This window comes from Ambystoma mexicanum, unplaced genomic scaffold (assembly GCF_040938575.1).
Source record: "Ambystoma mexicanum isolate Mex_15411 unplaced genomic scaffold, UKY_AmexF1_1 Mex_scaf1, whole genome shotgun sequence".
NCBI classification, from domain to species: domain Eukaryota; kingdom Metazoa; phylum Chordata; class Amphibia; order Caudata; family Ambystomatidae; genus Ambystoma; species Ambystoma mexicanum.
Genome location: NW_027182324.1, coordinates 3,199,856 through 3,220,768, shown reverse-complemented (window position 1 = coordinate 3,220,768; position 20,913 = coordinate 3,199,856). Strand labels below are relative to the sequence as shown.

The window sequence follows — 20,913 nt, the reverse complement described above, 5'->3', positions numbered from 1 at the left end:
CGGAATGACTGAAGAAAGTTATGTCTCCAGTGTCAAAATGTGTGTAATGCACTAGTAATTCATTTCCTTTATTGACCAGTGAGGTAGCCATGTATGGAGGTGCTGTAGAGTGAAAATCAAGTTTCAAATGGGCAGTGATCCTTGTGCCTGGATAGCTCAGTCGGTAGAGCATCGGACTTTTAATCTGAGGGTCCAGGGTTCAAGTCCCTGTTCAGGCGTACCTTTGCTTCTTTTACAAAAAATCTAGCAGGAAATATGAATTGCTCATTCTAATATGTGCTATTTCTGATGGCATAGCAACCTTGGGCAATATGACTCTAAGGTAGTGGAGTCCAGAATTCTTGGATGCTTTGCCAACATTTCAAGCCTGACTGTGCTTCTAAATAGCATGAAATAACAATCTTTGTACAAAGTTTTAATATTGGGGAGACAGATTGGTCGAAAAAAAAGCAGACAGGCGCTGCTGAGGTTCGAACTCAGGATCTCCAGTTTACTAGACAGGCGCTTTAACCAACTAAGCCACAGCACCTCTTTTGCATCTGATCTCCTGTCCTTCCTCATGTAATCATTTAGAAGTGAAATCCACTTTTTTTAAGGCTGGGCTTCTGTTGCAATATAACTTTACAAAATGTTTTCCAATTGACTGAAACTCCATTGCACAAAACGAGCATGTCATTAATCGTTGATTTAGAGTGGACTGCATTGCCCAGTGTGTGTATTGAGGAGCACATGTTCGCCTTTACTGGGGAGCAATTTTGCACTCATGAATGTGGCAAAACATTCAAATCCGTAAGTGGGTGAACATTAAAGTCCTAGATGCTGCAAATCTCTATATCTGGATACGGAATGACTGAAAAAAGTTATGTCTCCAGTGTCAAAATGTGTGTAATGCACTAGTAATTCATTTCCTTTATTGACCAGTGAGGTAGCCATGTATGGAGGTGCTGTAGAGTGAAAATCAAGTTTCAAATGGGCAGCGATCCTTGTGCCTGGATAGCTCAGTCGGTAGAGCATCAGACTTTTAATCTGAGGGTCCAGGGTTCAAGTCCCTGTTCAGGCGTACCTTTGCTTCTTTTACAAAAAATTAAGCAGGAAATATGAATTGCTCATTCTAATATGTGCTATTTCTGATGGCATCGCAACCTTGGGCAATATGATTCTAAGGTAGTGGAGTCCAGAGTTCTTGGATGCTTTGCCAACATTTCAAGCCTGACTGTGCTTCTAAATAGCATGAAATAGCAATCTTTGTACAAAGTTTTAATATTGGGGAGACAGATTGGTCGAAAAAAAAGCAGACAGGCGCTGCTGAGATTCGAACTCAGGATCTCCTGTTTACTAGACAGGCGCTTTAACCAACTAAGCCACAGCACCTTTTTTGCATCTGGTCTCCTTTCCTTCCTCATGTAATCATTTAGAAGTGAAATCCACTTTTTTAAGGCTGGGCTTCTGTTGCAATATAACTTTTCAAAATGTTTTCCAATTGACTGAAACTCCATTGCACAAAACGAGCATGTCATTAATCGTCGATTTAGAGTGGACTGCATTGCCCAGTGTGTGCATTGAGGAGCACATGTTCGTCTTTACTGGGGAGCAAGTTTGCACTCATGAATGTGGCAAAACATTCAAATCCGTAAGTGGGTGAACATTAAAGTCCTAGATGCTGCAAATCTCTATATCTGGATACGGAATGACTGAAAAAAGTTATGTCTCCAGTGTCAAAATGTGTGTAATGCACTAGTAATTCATTTCCTTTATTGACCAGTGAGGTAGCCATGTATGGAGGTGCTGTAGAGTGAAAATCAAGTTTCAAATGGGCAGTGATCCTTGTGCCTGGATAGCTCAGTCGGTAGAGCATCAGACTTTTAATCTGAGGGTCCAGGGTTCAAGTCCCTGTTCAGGCGTATCTTTGCTTCTTTTACAAAAAATTTAGCAGGAAATATGAATTGCTCATTCTAATATGTGCTATTTCTGATGGCATCGCAACCTTGGGCAATATGACTCTAAGGTAGTGGAGTCCAGAATTCTTGGATGCTTTGCCAACATTTCAAGCCTGACTGTGCTTCTAAATAGCATGAAATAGCAATCTTTGTACAAAGTTTTAATATTGGGGAGACAGATTGGTCGAAAAAAAAGCAGACAGGCGCTGCTGAGATTCGAACTCAGGATCTCCTGTTTACTAGACAGGCGCTTTAACCAACTAAGCCACAGCACCTTTTTTGCATCTGGTCTCCTTTCCTTCCTCATGTAATCATTTAGAAGTGAAATCCACTTTTTTAAGGCTGGGCTTCTGTTGCAATATAACTTTTCAAAATGTTTTCCAATTGACTGAAACTCCATTGCACAAAACGAGCATGTCATTAATCGTCGATTTAGAGTGGACTGCATTGCCCAGTGTGTGCATTGAGGAGCACATGTTCGTCTTTACTGGGGAGCAAGTTTGCACTCATGAATGTGGCAAAACATTCAAATCCGTAAGTGGGTGAACATTAAAGTCCTAGATGCTGCAAATCTCTATATCTGGATACGGAATGACTGAAAAAAGTTATGTCTCCAGTGTCAAAATGTGTGTAATGCACTAGTAATTCATTTCCTTTATTGACCAGTGAGGTAGCCATGTATGGAGGTGCTGTAGAGTGAAAATCAAGTTTCAAATGGGCAGTGATCCTTGTGCCTGGATAGCTCAGTCGGTAGAGCATCAGACTTTTAATCTGAGGGTCCAGGGTTCAAGTCCCTGTTCAGGCGTACCTTTGCTTCTTTTACAAAAAATTAAGCAGGAAATATGAATTGCTCATTCTAATATGTGCTATTTCTGATGGCATCGCAACCTTGGGCAATATGACTCTAAGGTAGTGGAGTCCAGAGTTCTTGGATGCTTTGCCAACATTTCAAGCCTGACTGTGCTTCTAAATAGCATGAAACAGCAATCTTTGTACAAAGTTTTAATATTGGGGAGACAGATTGGTCGAAAAAAAAGCAGACAGGCGCTGCTGAGATTCGAACTCAGGATCTCCTGTTTACTAGACAGGCGCTTTAACCAACTAAGCCACAGCACCTTTTTTGCATCTGTTCTCCTTTCCTTCCTCATGTAATCATTTAGAAGTGAAATCCACTTTTTTTAAGGCTGGGCTTCTGTTGCAATATAACTTTACAAAATGTTTTCCAATTGACTGAAACTCCATTGCACAAAACGAGCATGTCATTAATCGTTGATTTAGAGTGGACTGCATTGCCCAGTGTGTGTATTGAGGAGCACATGTTCGCCTTTACTGGGGAGCAATTTTGCACTCATGAATGTGGCAAAACATTCAAATCCGTAAGTGGGTGAACATTAAAGTCCTAGATGCTGCAAATCTCTATATCTGGATACGGAATGACTGAAAAAAGTTATGTCTCCAGTGTCAAAATGTGTGTAATGCACTAGTAATTCATTTCCTTTATTGACCAGTGAGGTAGCCATGTATGGAGGTGCTGTAGAGTGAAAATCAAGTTTCAAATGGGCAGTGATCCTTGTGCCTGGATAGCTCAGTCGGTAGAGCATCAGACTTTTAATCTGAGGGTCCAGGGTTCAAGTCCCTGTTCAGGCGTACCTTTGCTTCTTTTACAAAAAATTAAGCAGGAAATATGAATTGCTCATTCTAATATGTGCTATTTCTGATGGCATCGCAACCTTGGGCAATATGACTCTAAGGTAGTGGAGTCCAGAGTTCTTGGATGCTTTGCCAACATTTCAAGCATGACTGTGCTTCTAAATAGCATGAAACAGCAATCTTTGTACAAAGTTTTAATATTGGGGAGACAGATTGGTCGAAAAAAAAGCAGACAGGCGCTGCTGAGATTCGAACTCAGGATCTCCTGTTTACTAGACAGGCGCTTTAACCAACTAAGCCACAGCACCTTTTTTGCATCTGGTCTCCTTTCCTTCCTCATGTAATCATTTAGAAGTGAAATCCACTTTTTTAAGGCTGGGCTTCTGTTGCAATATAACTTTTCAAAATGTTTTCCAATTGACTGAAACTCCATTGCACAAAACGAGCATGTCATTAATCGTCGATTTAGAGTGGACTGCATTGCCCAGTGTGTGCATTGAGGAGCACATGTTCGTCTTTACTGGGGAGCAAGTTTGCACTCATGAATGTGGCAAAACATTCAAATCCGTAAGTGGGTGAACATTAAAGTCCTAGATGCTGCAAATCTCTATATCTGGATACGGAATGACTGAAAAAAGTTATGTCTCCAGTGTCAAAATGTGTGTAATGCACTAGTAATTCATTTCCTTTATTGACCAGTGAGGTAGCCGTGTATGGAGGTGCTGTAGAGTGAAAATCAAGTTTCAAATGGGCAGTGATCCCTGTGCCTGGATAGCTCAGTCGGTAGAGCATCAGACTTTTAATCTGAGGGTCCAGGGTTCAAGTCCCTGTTCAGGCGTATCTTTGCTTCTTTTACAAAAAATTTAGCAGGAAATATGAATTGCTCATTCTAATATGTGCTATTTCTGATGGCATCGCAACCTTGGGCAATATGACTCTAAGGTAGTGGAGTCCAGAGTTCTTGGATGCTTTGCCAACATTTCAAGCCTGACTGTGCTTCTAAATAGCATGAAACAGCAATCTTTGTACAAAGTTTTAATATTGGGGAGACAGATTGGTCGAAAAAAAAGCAGACAGGCGCTGCTGAGATTCGAACTCAGGATCTCCTGTTTACTAGACAGGCGCTTTAACCAACTAAGCCACAGCACCTTTTTTGCATCTGGTCTCCTTTCCTTCCTCATGTAATCATTTAGAAGTGAAATCCACTTTTTTAAGGCTGGGCTTCTGTTGCAATATAACTTTTCAAAATGTTTTCCAATTGACTGAAACTCCATTGCACAAAACGAGCATGTCATTAATCGTCGATTTAGAGTGGACTGCATTGCCCAGTGTGTGCATTGAGGAGCACATGTTCGTCTCTACTGGGGAGCTAGTTTGCACTCATGAATGTGGCAAAACATTCAAATCCGTAAGTGGGCGAACATTAAAGTCCTAGATGCTGCAAATCTCTATATCTGGATACGGAATGACTGAAAAAAGTTATGTCTCCAGTGTCAAAATGTGTGTAATGCACTAGTAATTCATTTCCTTTATTGACCAGTGAGGTAGCCATGTATGGAGGTGCTGTAGAGTGAAAATCAAGTTTCAAATGGGCAGTGATCCTTGTGCCTGGATAGCTCAGTCGGTAGAGCATCAGACTTTTAATCTGAGGGTCCAGGGTTCAAGTCCCTGTTCAGGCGTACCTTTGCTTCTTTTACAAAAAATTAAGCAGGAAATATGAATTGCTCATTCTAATATGTGCTATTTCTGATGGCATCGCAACCTTGGGCAATATGACTCTAAGGTAGTGGAGTCCAGAGTTCTTGGATGCTTTGCCAACATTTCAAGCATGACTGTGCTTCTAAATAGCATGAAACAGCAATCTTTGTACAAAGTTTTAATATTGGGGAGACAGATTGGTCGAAAAAAAAAGCAGACAGGCGCTGCTGAGATTCGAACTCAGGATCTCCTGTTTACTAGACAGGCGCTTTAACCAACTAAGCCACAGCACCTTTTTTGCATCTGGTCTCCTTTCCTTCCTCATGTAATCATTTAGAAGTGAAATCCACTTTTTTAAGGCTGGGCTTCTGTTGCAATATAACTTTTCAAAATGTTTTCCAATTGACTGAAACTCCATTGCACAAAACGAGCATGTCATTAATCGTCGATTTAGAGTGGACTGCATTGCCCAGTGTGTGCATTGAGGAGCACATGTTCGTCTTTACTGGGGAGCAAGTTTGCACTCATGAATGTGGCAAAACATTCAAATCCGTAAGTGGGTGAACATTAAAGTCCTAGATGCTGCAAATCTCTATATCTGGATACGGAATGACTGAAAAAAGTTATGTCTCCAGTGTCAAAATGTGTGTAATGCACTAGTAATTCATTTCCTTTATTGACCAGTGAGGTAGCCGTGTATGGAGGTGCTGTAGAGTGAAAATCAAGTTTCAAATGGGCAGTGATCCCTGTGCCTGGATAGCTCAGTCGGTAGAGCATCAGACTTTTAATCTGAGGGTCCAGGGTTCAAGTCCCTGTTCAGGCGTATCTTTGCTTCTTTTACAAAAAATTTAGCAGGAAATATGAATTGCTCATTCTAATATGTGCTATTTCTGATGGCATCGCAACCTTGGGCAATATGACTCTAAGGTAGTGGAGTCCAGAGTTCTTGGATGCTTTGCCAACATTTCAAGCCTGACTGTGCTTCTAAATAGCATGAAACAGCAATCTTTGTACAAAGTTTTAATATTGGGGAGACAGATTGGTCGAAAAAAAAGCAGACAGGCGCTGCTGAGATTCGAACTCAGGATCTCCTGTTTACTAGACAGGCGCTTTAACCAACTAAGCCACAGCACCTTTTTTGCATCTGGTCTCCTTTCCTTCCTCATGTAATCATTTAGAAGTGAAATCCACTTTTTTAAGGCTGGGCTTCTGTTGCAATATAACTTTTCAAAATGTTTTCCAATTGACTGAAACTCCATTGCACAAAACGAGCATGTCATTAATCGTCGATTTAGAGTGGACTGCATTGCCCAGTGTGTGCATTGAGGAGCACATGTTCGTCTCTACTGGGGAGCTAGTTTGCACTCATGAATGTGGCAAAACATTCAAATCCGTAAGTGGGTGAACATTAAAGTCCTAGATGCTGCAAATCTCTATATCTGGATACGGAATGACTGAAAAAAGTTATGTCTCCAGTGTCAAAATGTGTGTAATGCACTAGTAATTCATTTCCTTTATTGACCAGTGAGGTAGCCATGTATGGAGGTGCTGTAGAGTGAAAATCAAGTTTCAAATGGGCAGCGATCCTTGTGCCTGGATAGCTCAGTCGGTAGAGCATCAGACTTTTAATCTGAGGGTCCAGGGTTCAAGTCCCTGTTCAGGCGTACCTTTGCTTCTTTTACAAAAAATTAAGCAGGAAATATGAATTGCTCATTCTAATATGTGCTATTTCTGATGGCATCGCAACCTTGGGCAATATGATTCTAAGGTAGTGGAGTCCAGAGTTCTTGGATGCTTTGCCAATATTTCAAGCCTGACTGTGCTTCTAAATAGCATGAAATAGCAATCTTTGTACAAAGTTTTAATATTGGGGAGACAGATTGGTCGAAAAAAAAGCAGACAGGCGCTGCTGAGATTCGAACTCAGGATCTCCTGTTTACTAGACAGGCGCTTTAACCAACTAAGCCACAGCACCTTTTTTGCATCTGGTCTCCTTTCCTTCCTCATGTAATCATTTAGAAGTGAAATCCACTTTTTTAAGGCTGGGCTTCTGTTGCAATATAACTTTTCAAAATGTTTTCCAATTGACTGAAACTCCATTGCACAAAACGAGCATGTCATTAATCGTCGATTTAGAGTGGACTGCATTGCCCAGTGTGTGCATTGAGGAGCACATGTTCGTCTTTACTGGGGAGCAAGTTTGCACTCATGAATGTGGCAAAACATTCAAATCCGTAAGTGGGTGAACATTAAAGTCCTAGATGCTGCAAATCTCTATATCTGGATACTGAATGACTGAAAAAAGTTATGTCTCCAGTGTCAAAATGTGTGTAATCCACTAGTAATTCATTTCCTTTATTGACCAGTGAGGTAGCCATGTATGGAGGTGCTGTAGAGTGAAAATCAAGTTTCAAATGGGCAGTGATCCTTGTGCCTGGATAGCTCAGTCGGTAGAGCATCAGACTTTTAATCTGAGGGTCCAGGGTTCAAGTCCCTGTTCAGGCGTATCTTTGCTTCTTTTACAAAAAATTTAGCAGGAAATATGAATTGCTCATTCTAATATGTGCTATTTCTGATGGCATCGCAACCTTGGGCAATATGACTCTAAGGTAGTGGAGTCCAGAATTCTTGGATGCTTTGCCAACATTTCAAGCCTGACTGTGCTTCTAAATAGCATGAAATAGCAATCTTTGTACAAAGTTTTAATATTGGGGAGACAGATTGGTCGAAAAAAAAGCAGACAGGCGCTGCTGAGATTCGAACTCAGGATCTCCTGTTTACTAGACAGGCGCTTTAACCAACTAAGCCACAGCACCTTTTTTGCATCTGGTCTCCTTTCCTTCCTCATGTAATCATTTAGAAGTGAAATCCACTTTTTTAAGGCTGGGCTTCTGTTGCAATATAACTTTTCAAAATGTTTTCCAATTGACTGAAACTCCATTGCACAAAACGAGCATGTCATTAATCGTCGATTTAGAGTGGACTGCATTGCCCAGTGTGTGCATTGAGGAGCACATGTTCGTCTTTACTGGGGAGCAAGTTTGCACTCATGAATGTGGCAAAACATTCAAATCCGTAAGTGGGTGAACATTAAAGTCCTAGATGCTGCAAATCTCTATATCTGGATACGGAATGACTGAAAAAAGTTATGTCTCCAGTGTCAAAATGTGTGTAATGCACTAGTAATTCATTTCCTTTATTGACCAGTGAGGTAGCCATGTATGGAGGTGCTGTAGAGTGAAAATCAAGTTTCAAATGGGCAGTGATCCTTGTGCCTGGATAGCTCAGTCGGTAGAGCATCAGACTTTTAATCTGAGGGTCCAGGGTTCAAGTCCCTGTTCAGGCGTACCTTTGCTTCTTTTACAAAAAATTAAGCAGGAAATATGAATTGCTCATTCTAATATGTGCTATTTCTGATGGCATCGCAACCTTGGGCAATATGACTCTAAGGTAGTGGAGTCCAGAGTTCTTGGATGCTTTGCCAACATTTCAAGCCTGACTGTGCTTCTAAATAGCATGAAACAGCAATCTTTGTACAAAGTTTTAATATTGGGGAGACAGATTGGTCGAAAAAAAAGCAGACAGGCGCTGCTGAGATTCGAACTCAGGATCTCCTGTTTACTAGACAGGCGCTTTAACCAACTAAGCCACAGCACCTTTTTTGCATCTGTTCTCCTTTCCTTCCTCATGTAATCATTTAGAAGTGAAATCCACTTTTTTTAAGGCTGGGCTTCTGTTGCAATATAACTTTACAAAATGTTTTCCAATTGACTGAAACTCCATTGCACAAAACGAGCATGTCATTAATCGTTGATTTAGAGTGGACTGCATTGCCCAGTGTGTGTATTGAGGAGCACATGTTCGCCTTTACTGGGGAGCAATTTTGCACTCATGAATGTGGCAAAACATTCAAATCCGTAAGTGGGTGAACATTAAAGTCCTAGATGCTGCAAATCTCTATATCTGGATACGGAATGACTGAAAAAAGTTATGTCTCCAGTGTCAAAATGTGTGTAATGCACTAGTAATTCATTTCCTTTATTGACCAGTGAGGTAGCCATGTATGGAGGTGCTGTAGAGTGAAAATCAAGTTTCAAATGGGCAGTGATCCTTGTGCCTGGATAGCTCAGTCGGTAGAGCATCAGACTTTTAATCTGAGGGTCCAGGGTTCAAGTCCCTGTTCAGGCGTACCTTTGCTTCTTTTACAAAAAATTAAGCAGGAAATATGAATTGCTCATTCTAATATGTGCTATTTCTGATGGCATCGCAACCTTGGGCAATATGATTCTAAGGTAGTGGAGTCCAGAGTTCTTGGATGCTTTGCCAACATTTCAAGCCTGACTGTGCTTCTAAATAGCAAGAAATAGCAATCTTTGTACAAAGTTTTAATATTGGGGAGACAGATTGGTCGAAAAAAAAGCAGACAGGCGCTGCTGAGATTCGAACTCAGGATCTCCTGTTTACTAGACAGGCGCTTTAACCAACTAAGCCACAGCACCTTTTTTGCATCTGGTCTCCTTTCCTTCCTCATGTAATCATTTAGAAGTGAAATCCACTTTTTTAAGGCTGGGCTTCTGTTGCAATATAACTTTTCAAAATGTTTTCCAATTGACTGAAACTCCATTGCACAAAACGAGCATGTCATTAATCGTCGATTTAGAGTGGACTGCATTGCCCAGTGTGTGCATTGAGGAGCACATGTTCGTCTTTACTGGGGAGCAAGTTTGCACTCATGAATGTGGCAAAACATTCAAATCCGTAAGTGGGTGAACATTAAAGTCCTAGATGCTGCAAATCTCTATATCTGGATACGGAATGACTGAAAAAAGTTATGTCTCCAGTGTCAAAATGTGTGTAATGCACTAGTAATTCATTTCCTTTATTGACCAGTGAGGTAGCCATGTATGGAGGTGCTGTAGAGTGAAAATCAAGTTTCAAATGGGCAGTGATCCTTGTGCCTGGATAGCTCAGTCGGTAGAGCATCAGACTTTTAATCTGAGGGTCCAGGGTTCAAGTCCCTGTTCAGGCGTACCTTTGCTTCTTTTACAAAAAATTAAGCAGGAAATATGAATTGCTCATTCTAATATGTGCTATTTCTGATGGCATCGCAACCTTGGGCAATATGATTCTAAGGTAGTGGAGTCCAGAGTTCTTGGATGCTTTGCCAACATTTCAAGCCTGACTGTGCTTCTAAATAGCATGAAATAGCAATCTTTGTACAAAGTTTTAATATTGGGGAGACAGATTGGTCGAAAAAAAAGCAGACAGGCGCTGCTGAGATTCGAACTCAGGATCTCCTGTTTACTAGACAGGCGCTTTAACCAACTAAGCCACAGCACCTTTTTTGCATCTGGTCTCCTTTCCTTCCTCATGTAATCATTTAGAAGTGAAATCCACTTTTTTAAGGCTGGGCTTCTGTTGCAATATAACTTTTCAAAATGTTTTCCAATTGACTGAAACTCCATTGCACAAAACGAGCATGTCATTAATCGTCGATTTAGAGTGGACTGCATTGCCCAGTGTGTGCATTGAGGAGCACATGTTCGTCTTTACTGGGGAGCAAGTTTGCACTCATGAATGTGGCAAAACATTCAAATCCGTAAGTGGGTGAACATTAAAGTCCTAGATGCTGCAAATCTCTATATCTGGATACGGAATGACTGAAAAAAGTTATGTCTCCAGTGTCAAAATGTGTGTAATGCACTAGTAATTCATTTCCTTTATTGACCAGTGAGGTAGCCATGTATGGAGGTGCTGTAGAGTGAAAATCAAGTTTCAAATGGGCAGTGATCCCTGTGCCTGGATAGCTCAGTCGGTAGAGCATCAGACTTTTAATCTGAGGGTCCAGGATTCAAGTCCCTGTTCAGGCGTATCTTTGCTTCTTTTACAAAAAATTTAGCAGGAAATATGAATTGCTCATTCTAATATGTGCTATTTCTGATGGCATCGCAACCTTGGGCAATATGACTCTAAGGTAGTGGAGTCCAGAATTCTTGGATGCTTTGCCAACATTTCAAGCCTGACTGTGCTTCTAAATAGCATGAAATAACAATCTTTGTACAAAGTTTTAATATTGGGGAGACAGATTGGTCGAAAAAAAAGCAGACAGGCGCTGCTGAGATTCGAACTCAGGATCTCCTGTTTACTAGACAGGCGCTTTAACCAACTAAGCCACAGCACCTCTTTTGCATCTGATCTCCTTTCCTTCCTCATGTAATCATTTAGAAGTGAAATCCACTTTTTTTAAGGCTGGGCTTCTGTTGCAATATAACTTTACAAAATGTTTTCCAATTGACTGAAACTCCATTGCACAAAACGAGCATGTCATTAATCGTTGATTTAGAGTGGACTGCATTGCCCAGTGTGTGTATTGAGGAGCACATGTTCGCCTTTACTGGGGAGCAATTTTGCACTCATGAATGTGGCAAAACATTCAAATCCGTAAGTGGGTGAACATTAAAGTCCTAGATGCTGCAAATCTCTATATCTGGATACGGAATGACTGAAAAAAGTTATGTCTCCAGTGTCAAAATGTGTGTAATGCACTAGTAATTCATTTCCTTTATTGACCAGTGAGGTAGCCATGTATGGAGGTGCTGTAGAGTGAAAATCAAGTTTCAAATGGGCAGTGATCCCTGTGCCTGGATAGCTCAGTCGGTAGAGCATCAGACTTTTAATCTGAGGGTCCAGGATTCAAGTCCCTGTTCAGGCGTACCTTTGCTTCTTTTACAAAAAATTAAGCAGGAAATATGAATTGCTCATTCTAATATGTGCTGTTTCTGATGGCATCGCAACCTTGGGCAATATGACTCTAAGGTAGTGGAGTCCAGAGTTCTTGGATGCTTTGCCAACATTTCAAGCCTGACTGTGCTTCTAAATAGCATGAAATAGCAATCTTTGTACAAAGTTTTAATATTGGGGAGACAGATTGGTCGAAAAAAAAGCAGACAGGCGCTGCTGAGATTCAAACTCAGGATCTCCTGTTTACTAGACAGGCGCTTTAACCAACTAAGCCACAGCACCTTTTTTGCATCTGGTCTCCTTTCCTTCCTCATGTAATCAATCAGAAGTGAAATCCACTTTTTTAAGTCTGGGCTTGTGTTGCAATATAACTTTTCAAAATGTTTTCCAATTGACTGAAACTCCATTGCACAAAACGAGCATGTCATTAATCGTCGATTTAGAGTGGACTGCATTGCCCAGTGTGTGCATTGAGGAGCACATGTTCGTCTTTACTGGGGAGCAAGTTTGCACTCATGAATGTGGCAAAACATTCAAATCCGTAAGTGGGTGAACATTAAAGTCCTAGATGCTGCAAATCTCTATATCTGGATACGGAATGACTGAAAAAAGTTATGTCTCCAGTGTCAAAATGTGTGTAATGCACTAGTAATTCATTTCCTTTATTGACCAGTGAGGTAGCCATGTATGGAGGTGCTGTAGAGTGAAAATCAAGTTTCAAATGGGCAGTGATCCTTGTGCCTGGATAGCTCAGTCGGTAGAGCATCAGACTTTTAATCTGAGGGTCCAGGGTTCAAGTCCCTGTTCAGGCGTACCTTTGCTTCTTTTACAAAAAATTTAGCAGGAAATATGAATTGCTCATTCTAATATGTGCTATTTCTGATGGCATCGCAACCTTGGGCAATATGACTCTAAGGTAGTGGAGTCCAGAATTCTTGGATGCTTTGCCAACATTTCAAGCCTGACTGTGCTTCTAAATAGCATGAAATAACAATCTTTGTACAAAGTTTTAATATTGGGGAGACAGATTGGTCGAAAAAAAAGCAGACAGGCGCTGCTGAGGTTCGAACTCAGGATCTCCAGTTTACTAGACAGGCGCTTTAACCAACTAAGCCACAGCACCTCTTTTGCATCTGATCTCCTGTCCTTCCTCATGTAATCATTTAGAAGTGAAATCCACTTTTTTTAAGGCTGGGCTTCTGTTGCAATATAACTTTACAAAATGTTTTCCAATTGACTGAAACTCCATTGCACAAAACGAGCATGTCATTAATCGTTGATTTAGAGTGGACTGCATTGCCCAGTGTGTGCATTGAGGAGCACATGTTCGTCTTTACTGGGGAGCAAGTTTGCACTCATGAATGTGGCAAAACATTCAAATCCGTAAGTGGGTGAACATTAAAGTCCTAGATGCTGCAAATCTCTATATCTGGATACGGAATGACTGAAAAAAGTTATGTCTCCAGTGTCAAAATGTGTGTAATGCACTAGTAATTCATTTCCTCTATTGACCAGTGAGGTAGCCATGTATGGAGGTGCTGTAGAGTGAAAATCAAGTTTCAAATGGGCAGTGATCCTTGTGCCTGGATAGCTCAGTCGGTAGAGCATCAGACTTTTAATCTGAGGGTCCAGGGTTCAAGTCCCTGTTCAGGCGTACCTTTGCTTCTTTTACAAAAAATTAAGCAGGAAATATGAATTGCTCATTCTAATATGTGCTATTTCTGATGGCATCGCAACCTTGGGCAATATGACTCTAAGGTAGTGGAGTCCAGAGTTCTTGGATGCTTTGCCAACATTTCAAGCCTGACTGTGCTTCTAAATAGCATGAAATAGCAATCTTTGTACAAAGTTTTAATATTGGGGAGACAGATTGGTCGAAAAAAAAGCAGACAGGCGCTGCTGAGATTCGAACTCAGGATCTCCTGTTTACTAGACAGGCGCTTTAACCAACTGAGCCACAGCACCTTTTTTGCATCTGGTCTCCTTTCCTTCCTCATGTAATCAATCAGAAGTGAAATCCACTTTTTTAAGGCTGGGCTTCTGTTGCAATATAACTTTTCAAAATGTTTTCCAATTGACTGAAACTCCATTGCACAAAACGAGCATGTCATTAATCGTTGATTTAGAGTGGACTGCATTGCCCAGTGTGTGCATTGAGGAGCACATGTTCGTCTTTACTGGGGAGCAAGTTTGCACTCATGAATGTGGCAAAACATTCAAATCCGTAAGTGGGTGAACATTAAAGTCCTAGATGCTGCAAATCTCTATATCTGGATACGGAATGACTGAAAAAAGTTATGTCTCCAGTGTCAAAATGTGTGTAATGCACTAGTAATTCATTTCCTTTATTGACCAGTGAGGTAGCCATGTGTGGAGGTGCTGTAGAGTGAAAATCAAGTTTCAAATGGGCAGTGATCCCTGTGCCTGGATAGCTCAGTCGGTAGAGCATCAGACTTTTAATCTGAGGGTCCAGGGTTCAAGTCCCTGTTCAGGCATACCTTTGCTTCTTTTACAAAAAATTAAGCAGGAAATATGAATTGCTCATTCTAATATGTGCTATTTCTGATGGCATCGCAACCTTGGGCAATATGACTCTAAGGTAGTGGAGTCCAGAGTTCTTGGATGCTTTGCCAACATTTCAAGCCTGACTGTGCTTCTAAATAGCATGAAATAGCAATCTTTGTACAAAGTTTTAATATTGGGGAGACAGATTGGTCGAAAAAAAAGCAGACAGGCGCTGCTGAGATTCGAACTCAGGATCTCCTGTTTACTAGACAGGCGCTTTAACCAACTAAGCCACAGCACCTTTTTTGCATCTGGTCTCCTTTCCTTCCTCATGTAATCATTTAGAAGTGAAATCCACTTTTTTAAGGCTGGGCTTCTGTTGCAATATAACTTTTCAAAATGTTTTCCAATTGACTGAAACTCCATTGCACAAAACGAGCATGTCATTAATCGTTGATTTAGAGTGGACTGCATTGCCCAGTGTGTGCATTGAGGAGCACATGTTCGTCTTTACTGGGGAGCAAGTTTGCACTCATGAATGTGGCAAAACATTCAAATCCGTAAGTGGGTGAACATTAAAGTCCTAGATGCTGCAAATCTCTATATCTGGATACGGAATGACTGAAAAAAGTTATGTCTCCAGTGTCAAAATGTGTGTAATGCACTAGTAATTCATTTCCTTTATTGACCAGTGAGGTAGCCATGTATGGAGGTGCTGTAGAGTGAAAATCAAGTTTCAAATGGGCAGTGATCCCTGTGCCTGGATAGCTCAGTCGGTAGAGCATCAGACTTTTAATCTGAGGGTCCAGGGTTCAAGTCCCTGTTCAGGCGTATCTTTGCTTCTTTTACAAAAAATTTAGCAGGAAATATGAATTGCTCATTCTAATATGTGCTATTTCTGATGGCATCGCAACCTTGGGCAATATGACTCTAAGGTAGTGGAGTCCAGAGTTCTTGGATGCTTTGCCAACATTTCAAGCCTGACTGTGCTTCTAAATAGCATGAAACAGCAATCTTTGTACAAAGTTTTAATATTGGGGAGACAGATTGGTCGAAAAAAAAGCAGACAGGCGCTGCTGAGATTCGAACTCAGGATCTCCTGTTTACTAGACAGGCGCTTTAACCAACTAAGCCACAGCACCTCTTTTGCATCTGATCTCCTTTCCTTCCTCATGTAATCATTTAGTAGTGAAATCCACTTTTTTTAAGGCTGGGCTTCTGTTGCAATATAACTTTACAAAATGTTTTCCAATTGACTGAAACTCCATTGCACAAAACGAGCATGTCATTAATCGTTGATTTAGAGTGGACTGCATTGCCCAGTGTGTGTATTGAGGAGCACATGTTCGCCTTTACTGGGGAGCAAGTTTGCACTCATGAATGTGGCAAAACATTCAAATCCGTAAGTGGGTGAACATTAAAGTCCTAGATGCTGCAAATCTCTATATCTGGATACGGAATGACTGAAAAAAGTTATGTCTCCAGTGTCAAAATGTGTGTAATGCACTAGTAATTCATTTCCTTTATTGACCAGTGAGGTAGCCATGTATGGAGGTGATGTAGAGTGAAAATCAAGTTTCAAATGGGCAGTGATCCCTGTGCCTGGATAGCTCAGTCGGTAGAGCATCAGACTTTTAATCTGAGGGTCCAGGGTTCAAGTCCCTGTTCAGGTGTATCTTTGCTTCTTTTACAAAAAATTAAGCAGGAAATATGAATTGCTCATTCTAATATGTGCTATTTCTGATGGCATCGCAACCTTGGGCAATATGACTCTAAGGTAGTGGAGTCCAGAGTTCTTGGATGCTTTGCCAACATTTCAAGCCTGACTGTGCTTCTAAATAGCATGAAATAGCAATCTTTGTACAAAGTTTTAATATTGGGGAGACAGATTGGTCGAAAAAAAAGCAGACAGGCGCTGCTGAGATTCGAACTCAGGATCTCCTGTTTACTAGACAGGCGCTTTAACCAACTAAGCCACAGCACCTCTTTTGCATCTGATCTCCTTTCCTTCCTCATGTAATCATTTAGTAGTGAAATCCACTTTTTTTAAGGCTGGGCTTCTGTTGCAATATAACTTTACAAAATGTTTTCCAATTGACTGAAACTCCATTGCACAAAACGAGCATGTCATTAATCGTCGATTTAGAGTGGACTGCATTGCCCAGTGTGTGCATTGAGGAGCACATGTTCGTCTTTACTGGGGAGCAAGTTTGCACTCATGAATGTGGCAAAACATTCAAATCCGTAAGGTGGTGAACATTAAAGTCCTAGATGCTGCAAATCTCTATATCTGGATACGGAATGACTGAAAAAAGTTATGTCTCCAGTGTCAAAATGTGTGTAATGCACTAGTAATTCATTTCCTTCATTGACCAGTGAGGTAGCCATGTATGGAGGTGCTGTAGAGTGAAAATCAAGTTTCAAATGGGCAGTGATCCCTGTGCCTGGATAGCTCAGTCGGTAGAGCATCAGACTTTTAATCTGAGGGTCCAGGGTTCAAGTCCCTGTTCAGGCATACCTTTGCTTCTTTTACAAAAAATTAAGCAGGAAATATGAATTGCTCATTCTAATATGTGCTGTTTCTGATGGCATCGCAACCTTGGGCAATATGACTCTAAGGTAGTGGAGTCCAGAGTTCTTGGATGCTTTGCCAACATTTCAAGCCTGACTGTGCTTCTAAATAGCATGAAATAGCAATCTTTGTACAAAGTTTTAATATTGGGGAGACAGATTGGTCGAAAAAAAAGCAGACAGGCGCTGCTGAGATTCAAACTCAGGATCTCCTGTTTACTAGACAGGCGCTTTAACCAACTAAGCCACAGCACCTTTTTTGCATCTGGTCTCCTTTCCTTCCTCATGTAATCAATCAGAAGTGAAATCCACTTTTTTAAGGCTGGGCTTCTGTTGCAATATAACTTTTCAAAATGTTATCCAATTGACTGAAACTCCATTGCACAAAACGAGCATGTCATTAATCGTCGATTTAGAGTGGACTGCATTGCCCAGTGTGTGCATTGAGGAGCACATGTTCGTCTTTACTGGGGAGCAAGTTTGCACTCATGAATGTGGCAAAACATTCAAATCCGTAAGCGGGTGAACATTAAAGTCCTAGATGCTGCAAATCTCTATATCTGGATACGGAATGACTGAAAAAAGTTATGTCTCCAGTGTCAAAATGTGTGTAATGCACTAGTAATTCATTTCCTTTATTGACCAGTGCGGTAGCCATGTATGGAGGTGCTGTAGAGTGAAAATCAAGTTTCAAATGGGCAGTGATCCCTGTGCCTGGATAGCTCAGTCGGTAGAGCATCAGACTTTTAATCTGAGGGTCCAGGGTTCAAGTCCCTGTTCAGGCGTACCTTTGCTTCTTTTACAAAAAATTAAGCAGGAAATATGAATTGCTCATTCTAATATGTGCTATTTCTGATGGCATCGCAACCTTGGGCAATATGACTCTAAGGTAGTGGAGTCCAGAGTTCTTGGATGCTTTGCCAACATTTCAAGCCTCACTGTGCTTCTAAATAGCATGAAATAGCAATCTTTGTACATAGTTTTAATATTGGGGAGACAGATTGGTCGAAAAAAAAGCAGACAGGCGCTGCTGAGATTCGAACTCAGGATCTCCTGTTTACTAGACAGGCGCTTTAACCAACTAAGCCACAGCAACCTTTTTGCATCTGGTCTCCTTTCCTTCCTCATGTAATCATTTAGAAGTGAAATCCACTTTTTTAAGGCTGGGCTTCTGTTGCAATATAACTTTTCAAAATGTTTTCCAATTGACTGAAACTCCATTGCACAAAACGAGCATGTCATTAATCGTCGATTTAGAGTGGACTGCATTGCCCAGTGTGTGCATTGAGGAGCACATGTTCGTCTTTACTGGGGAGCAAGTTTGCACTCATGAATGTGGCAAAACATTCAAATCCGTAAGTGGGTGAACATTAAAGTCCTAGATGCTGCAAATCTCTATATCTGGATACGGAATGACTGAAAAAAGTTATGTCTCCAGTGTCAAAATGTGTGTAATGCACTAGTAATTCATTTCCTTTATTGACCAGTGAGGTAGCCATGTATGGAGGTGCTGTAGAGTGAAAATCAAGTTTCAAATGGCAGTGATCCATCTGCCTGGATAGCTCAGTCGGTAGGGCATCAGACTTTTAATCTGAGGGTCCAGGGTTCAAGTCCCTGTTCAGGCGTACCTTTGCTTCTTTTACAAAAAATTAAGCAGGAAATATGAATTGCTCATTCTAATATGTGCTATTTCTGATGGCATCGCAACCTTGGGCAATATGACTCTAAGGTAGTGGAGTCCAGAGTTCTTGGATGCTTTGCCAACATATCAAGCCTGACTGTGCTTCTAAATAGCATGAAATAGCAATCTTTGTACAAAGTTTTAATATTGGGGAGACAGATTGGTCGAAAAAAAGCAGACAGGCGCTGCTGAGATTCGAACTCAGGATCTCCTGTTTACTAGACAGGCGCTTTAACCAACTAAGCCACAGCACCTTTTTTGCATCTGGTCTCCTTTCCTTCCTCATGTAATCATTTAGAAGTGAAATCCACTTTTTTAAGGCTGGGCTTCTGTTGCAATATAACTTTTCAAAATGTTTTCCAATTGACTGAAACTCCATTGCACAAAACGAGCATGTCATTAATCGTCGATTTAGAGTGGACTGCATTGCCCAGTGTGTGCATTGAGGAGCACATGTTCGTCTTTACTGGGGAGCAAGTTTGCACTCATGAATGTGGCAAAACATTCAAATCCGTAAGTGGGTGAACATTAAAGTCCTAGATGCTGCAAATCTCTATATCTGGATACGGAATGACTGAAAAAAGTTATGTCTCCAGTGTCAAAATGTGTGTAATGCACTAGTAATTCATTTCCTTTATTGACCAGTGAGGTAGCCATGTATGGAGGTGCTGTAGAGTGAAAATCAAGTTTCAAATGGGCAGTGATCCCTGTGCCTGGATAGCTCAGTCGGTAGAGCATCAGACTTTTAATCTGAGGGTCCAGGGTTCAAGTCCCTGTTCAGGCGTATCTTTGCTTCTTTTACAAAAAATTTAGCAGGAAATATGAATTGCTCATTCTAATATGTGCTATTTCTGATGGCATCGCAACCTTGGGCAATATGACTCTAAGGTAGTGGAGTCCAGAATTCTTGGATGCTTTGCCAACGTTTCAAGCCTGACTGTGCTTCTAAATAGCATGAAGTAACAATCTTTGTACAAAGTTTTAATATTGGGGAGACAGATTGGTCGAAAAAAAAGCAGACAGGCGCTGCTGAGATTCAAACTCAGGATCTCCTGTTTACTAGACAGGCGCTTTAACCAACTAAGCCACAGCACCTTTTTTGCATCTGGTCTCCTTTCCTTCCTCATGTAATCAATCAGAAGTGAAATCCACTTTTTTAAGGCTGGGCTTCTGTTGCAATATAACTTTTCAAAATGTTATCCAATTGACTGAAACTCCATTGCACAAAACGAGCATGTCATTAATCGTCGATTTAGAGTGGACTGCATTGCCCAGTGTGTGCATTGAGGAGCACATGTTCGTCTTTACTGGGGAGCAAGTTTGCACTCATGAATGTGGCAAAACATTCAAATCCGTAAGTGGGTGAACATTAAAGTCCTAGATGCTGCAAATCTCTATATCTGGATACGGAATGACTGAAAAAAGTTATGTCTCCAGTGTCAAAATGTGTGTAATGCACTAGTAATTCATTTCCTTTATTGACCAGTGAGGTAGCCATGTATGGAGGTGCTGTAGAGTGAAAATCAAGTTTCAAATGGGCAGTGATCCCTGTGCCTGGATAGCTCAGTCGGTAGAGCATCAGACTTTTAATCTGAGGGTCCAGGGTTCAAGTCCCTGTTCAGGCGTACCTTTGCTTCTTTTACAAAAAATTAAGCAGGAAATATGAATTGCTCATTCTAATATGTGCTATTTCTGATGGCATCGCAACCTTGGGCAATATGACTCTAAGGTAGTGGAGTCCAGAGTTCTTGGATGCTTTGCCAACATTTCAAGCCTCACTGTGCTTCTAAATAGCATGAAATAGCAATCTTTGTACATAGTTTTAATATTGGGGAGACAGATTGGTCGAAAAAAAAGCAGACAGGCGCTGCTGAGATTCGAACTCAGGATCTCCTGTTTACTAGACAGGCGCTTTAACCAACTAAGCCACAGCAACCTTTTTGCATCTGGTCTCCTTTCCTTCCTCATGTAATCATTTAGAAGTGAAATCCACTTTTTTAAGGCTGGGCTTCTGTTGCAATATAACTTTTCAAAATGTTTTCCAATTGACTGAAACTCCATTGCACAAAACGAGCATGTCATTAATCGTCGATTTAGAGTGGACTGCATTGCCCAGTGTGTGCATTGAGG

At 41.0% G+C, this 20,913-nt stretch overlaps 19 non-coding genes across 19 annotated transcripts; 2 read left to right on the top strand and 17 right to left on the bottom strand.

Annotated features, from left to right (window-relative positions):
- Positions 1 to 1,297: 1,297 nt before the first annotated feature.
- On the bottom strand, positions 1,298 to 1,371 carry TRNAT-AGU (transfer RNA threonine (anticodon AGU)). The gene has a single exon. It is a non-coding gene; the product is annotated as a tRNA-Thr (tRNA).
- Positions 1,372 to 2,138: 767 nt separating this feature from the next.
- TRNAT-AGU (transfer RNA threonine (anticodon AGU)) lies at positions 2,139 to 2,212 on the bottom strand. The gene has a single exon. It is a non-coding gene; the product is annotated as a tRNA-Thr (tRNA).
- Positions 2,213 to 2,979: 767 nt separating this feature from the next.
- TRNAT-AGU (transfer RNA threonine (anticodon AGU)) lies at positions 2,980 to 3,053 on the bottom strand. The gene has a single exon. It is a non-coding gene; the product is annotated as a tRNA-Thr (tRNA).
- A 768-nt stretch (positions 3,054 to 3,821) lies between these two features.
- On the bottom strand, positions 3,822 to 3,895 carry TRNAT-AGU (transfer RNA threonine (anticodon AGU)). Its single transcript has one exon. It is a non-coding gene; the product is annotated as a tRNA-Thr (tRNA).
- Positions 3,896 to 4,662: 767 nt separating this feature from the next.
- TRNAT-AGU (transfer RNA threonine (anticodon AGU)) lies at positions 4,663 to 4,736 on the bottom strand. Its single transcript has one exon. It is a non-coding gene; the product is annotated as a tRNA-Thr (tRNA).
- A 768-nt stretch (positions 4,737 to 5,504) lies between these two features.
- TRNAT-AGU (transfer RNA threonine (anticodon AGU)) lies at positions 5,505 to 5,578 on the bottom strand. The gene has a single exon. It is a non-coding gene; the product is annotated as a tRNA-Thr (tRNA).
- Positions 5,579 to 6,345: 767 nt separating this feature from the next.
- On the bottom strand, positions 6,346 to 6,419 carry TRNAT-AGU (transfer RNA threonine (anticodon AGU)). Its single transcript has one exon. It is a non-coding gene; the product is annotated as a tRNA-Thr (tRNA).
- A 767-nt stretch (positions 6,420 to 7,186) lies between these two features.
- TRNAT-AGU (transfer RNA threonine (anticodon AGU)) lies at positions 7,187 to 7,260 on the bottom strand. Its single transcript has one exon. It is a non-coding gene; the product is annotated as a tRNA-Thr (tRNA).
- Positions 7,261 to 8,027: 767 nt separating this feature from the next.
- TRNAT-AGU (transfer RNA threonine (anticodon AGU)) lies at positions 8,028 to 8,101 on the bottom strand. The gene has a single exon. It is a non-coding gene; the product is annotated as a tRNA-Thr (tRNA).
- Positions 8,102 to 8,868: 767 nt separating this feature from the next.
- On the bottom strand, positions 8,869 to 8,942 carry TRNAT-AGU (transfer RNA threonine (anticodon AGU)). Its single transcript has one exon. It is a non-coding gene; the product is annotated as a tRNA-Thr (tRNA).
- A 768-nt stretch (positions 8,943 to 9,710) lies between these two features.
- TRNAT-AGU (transfer RNA threonine (anticodon AGU)) lies at positions 9,711 to 9,784 on the bottom strand. Its single transcript has one exon. It is a non-coding gene; the product is annotated as a tRNA-Thr (tRNA).
- Positions 9,785 to 10,551: 767 nt separating this feature from the next.
- Positions 10,552 to 10,625, bottom strand: TRNAT-AGU (transfer RNA threonine (anticodon AGU)). Its single transcript has one exon. It is a non-coding gene; the product is annotated as a tRNA-Thr (tRNA).
- A 767-nt stretch (positions 10,626 to 11,392) lies between these two features.
- TRNAT-AGU (transfer RNA threonine (anticodon AGU)) lies at positions 11,393 to 11,466 on the bottom strand. The gene has a single exon. It is a non-coding gene; the product is annotated as a tRNA-Thr (tRNA).
- Positions 11,467 to 14,448: 2,982 nt separating this feature from the next.
- TRNAK-UUU (transfer RNA lysine (anticodon UUU)) lies at positions 14,449 to 14,521 on the top strand. Its single transcript has one exon. It is a non-coding gene; the product is annotated as a tRNA-Lys (tRNA).
- A 237-nt stretch (positions 14,522 to 14,758) lies between these two features.
- On the bottom strand, positions 14,759 to 14,832 carry TRNAT-AGU (transfer RNA threonine (anticodon AGU)). The gene has a single exon. It is a non-coding gene; the product is annotated as a tRNA-Thr (tRNA).
- A 767-nt stretch (positions 14,833 to 15,599) lies between these two features.
- On the bottom strand, positions 15,600 to 15,673 carry TRNAT-AGU (transfer RNA threonine (anticodon AGU)). Its single transcript has one exon. It is a non-coding gene; the product is annotated as a tRNA-Thr (tRNA).
- A 768-nt stretch (positions 15,674 to 16,441) lies between these two features.
- TRNAT-AGU (transfer RNA threonine (anticodon AGU)) lies at positions 16,442 to 16,515 on the bottom strand. Its single transcript has one exon. It is a non-coding gene; the product is annotated as a tRNA-Thr (tRNA).
- Positions 16,516 to 16,973: 458 nt separating this feature from the next.
- TRNAK-UUU (transfer RNA lysine (anticodon UUU)) lies at positions 16,974 to 17,046 on the top strand. Its single transcript has one exon. It is a non-coding gene; the product is annotated as a tRNA-Lys (tRNA).
- A 1,917-nt stretch (positions 17,047 to 18,963) lies between these two features.
- On the bottom strand, positions 18,964 to 19,037 carry TRNAT-AGU (transfer RNA threonine (anticodon AGU)). Its single transcript has one exon. It is a non-coding gene; the product is annotated as a tRNA-Thr (tRNA).
- Positions 19,038 to 20,913: the final 1,876 nt, after the last annotated feature.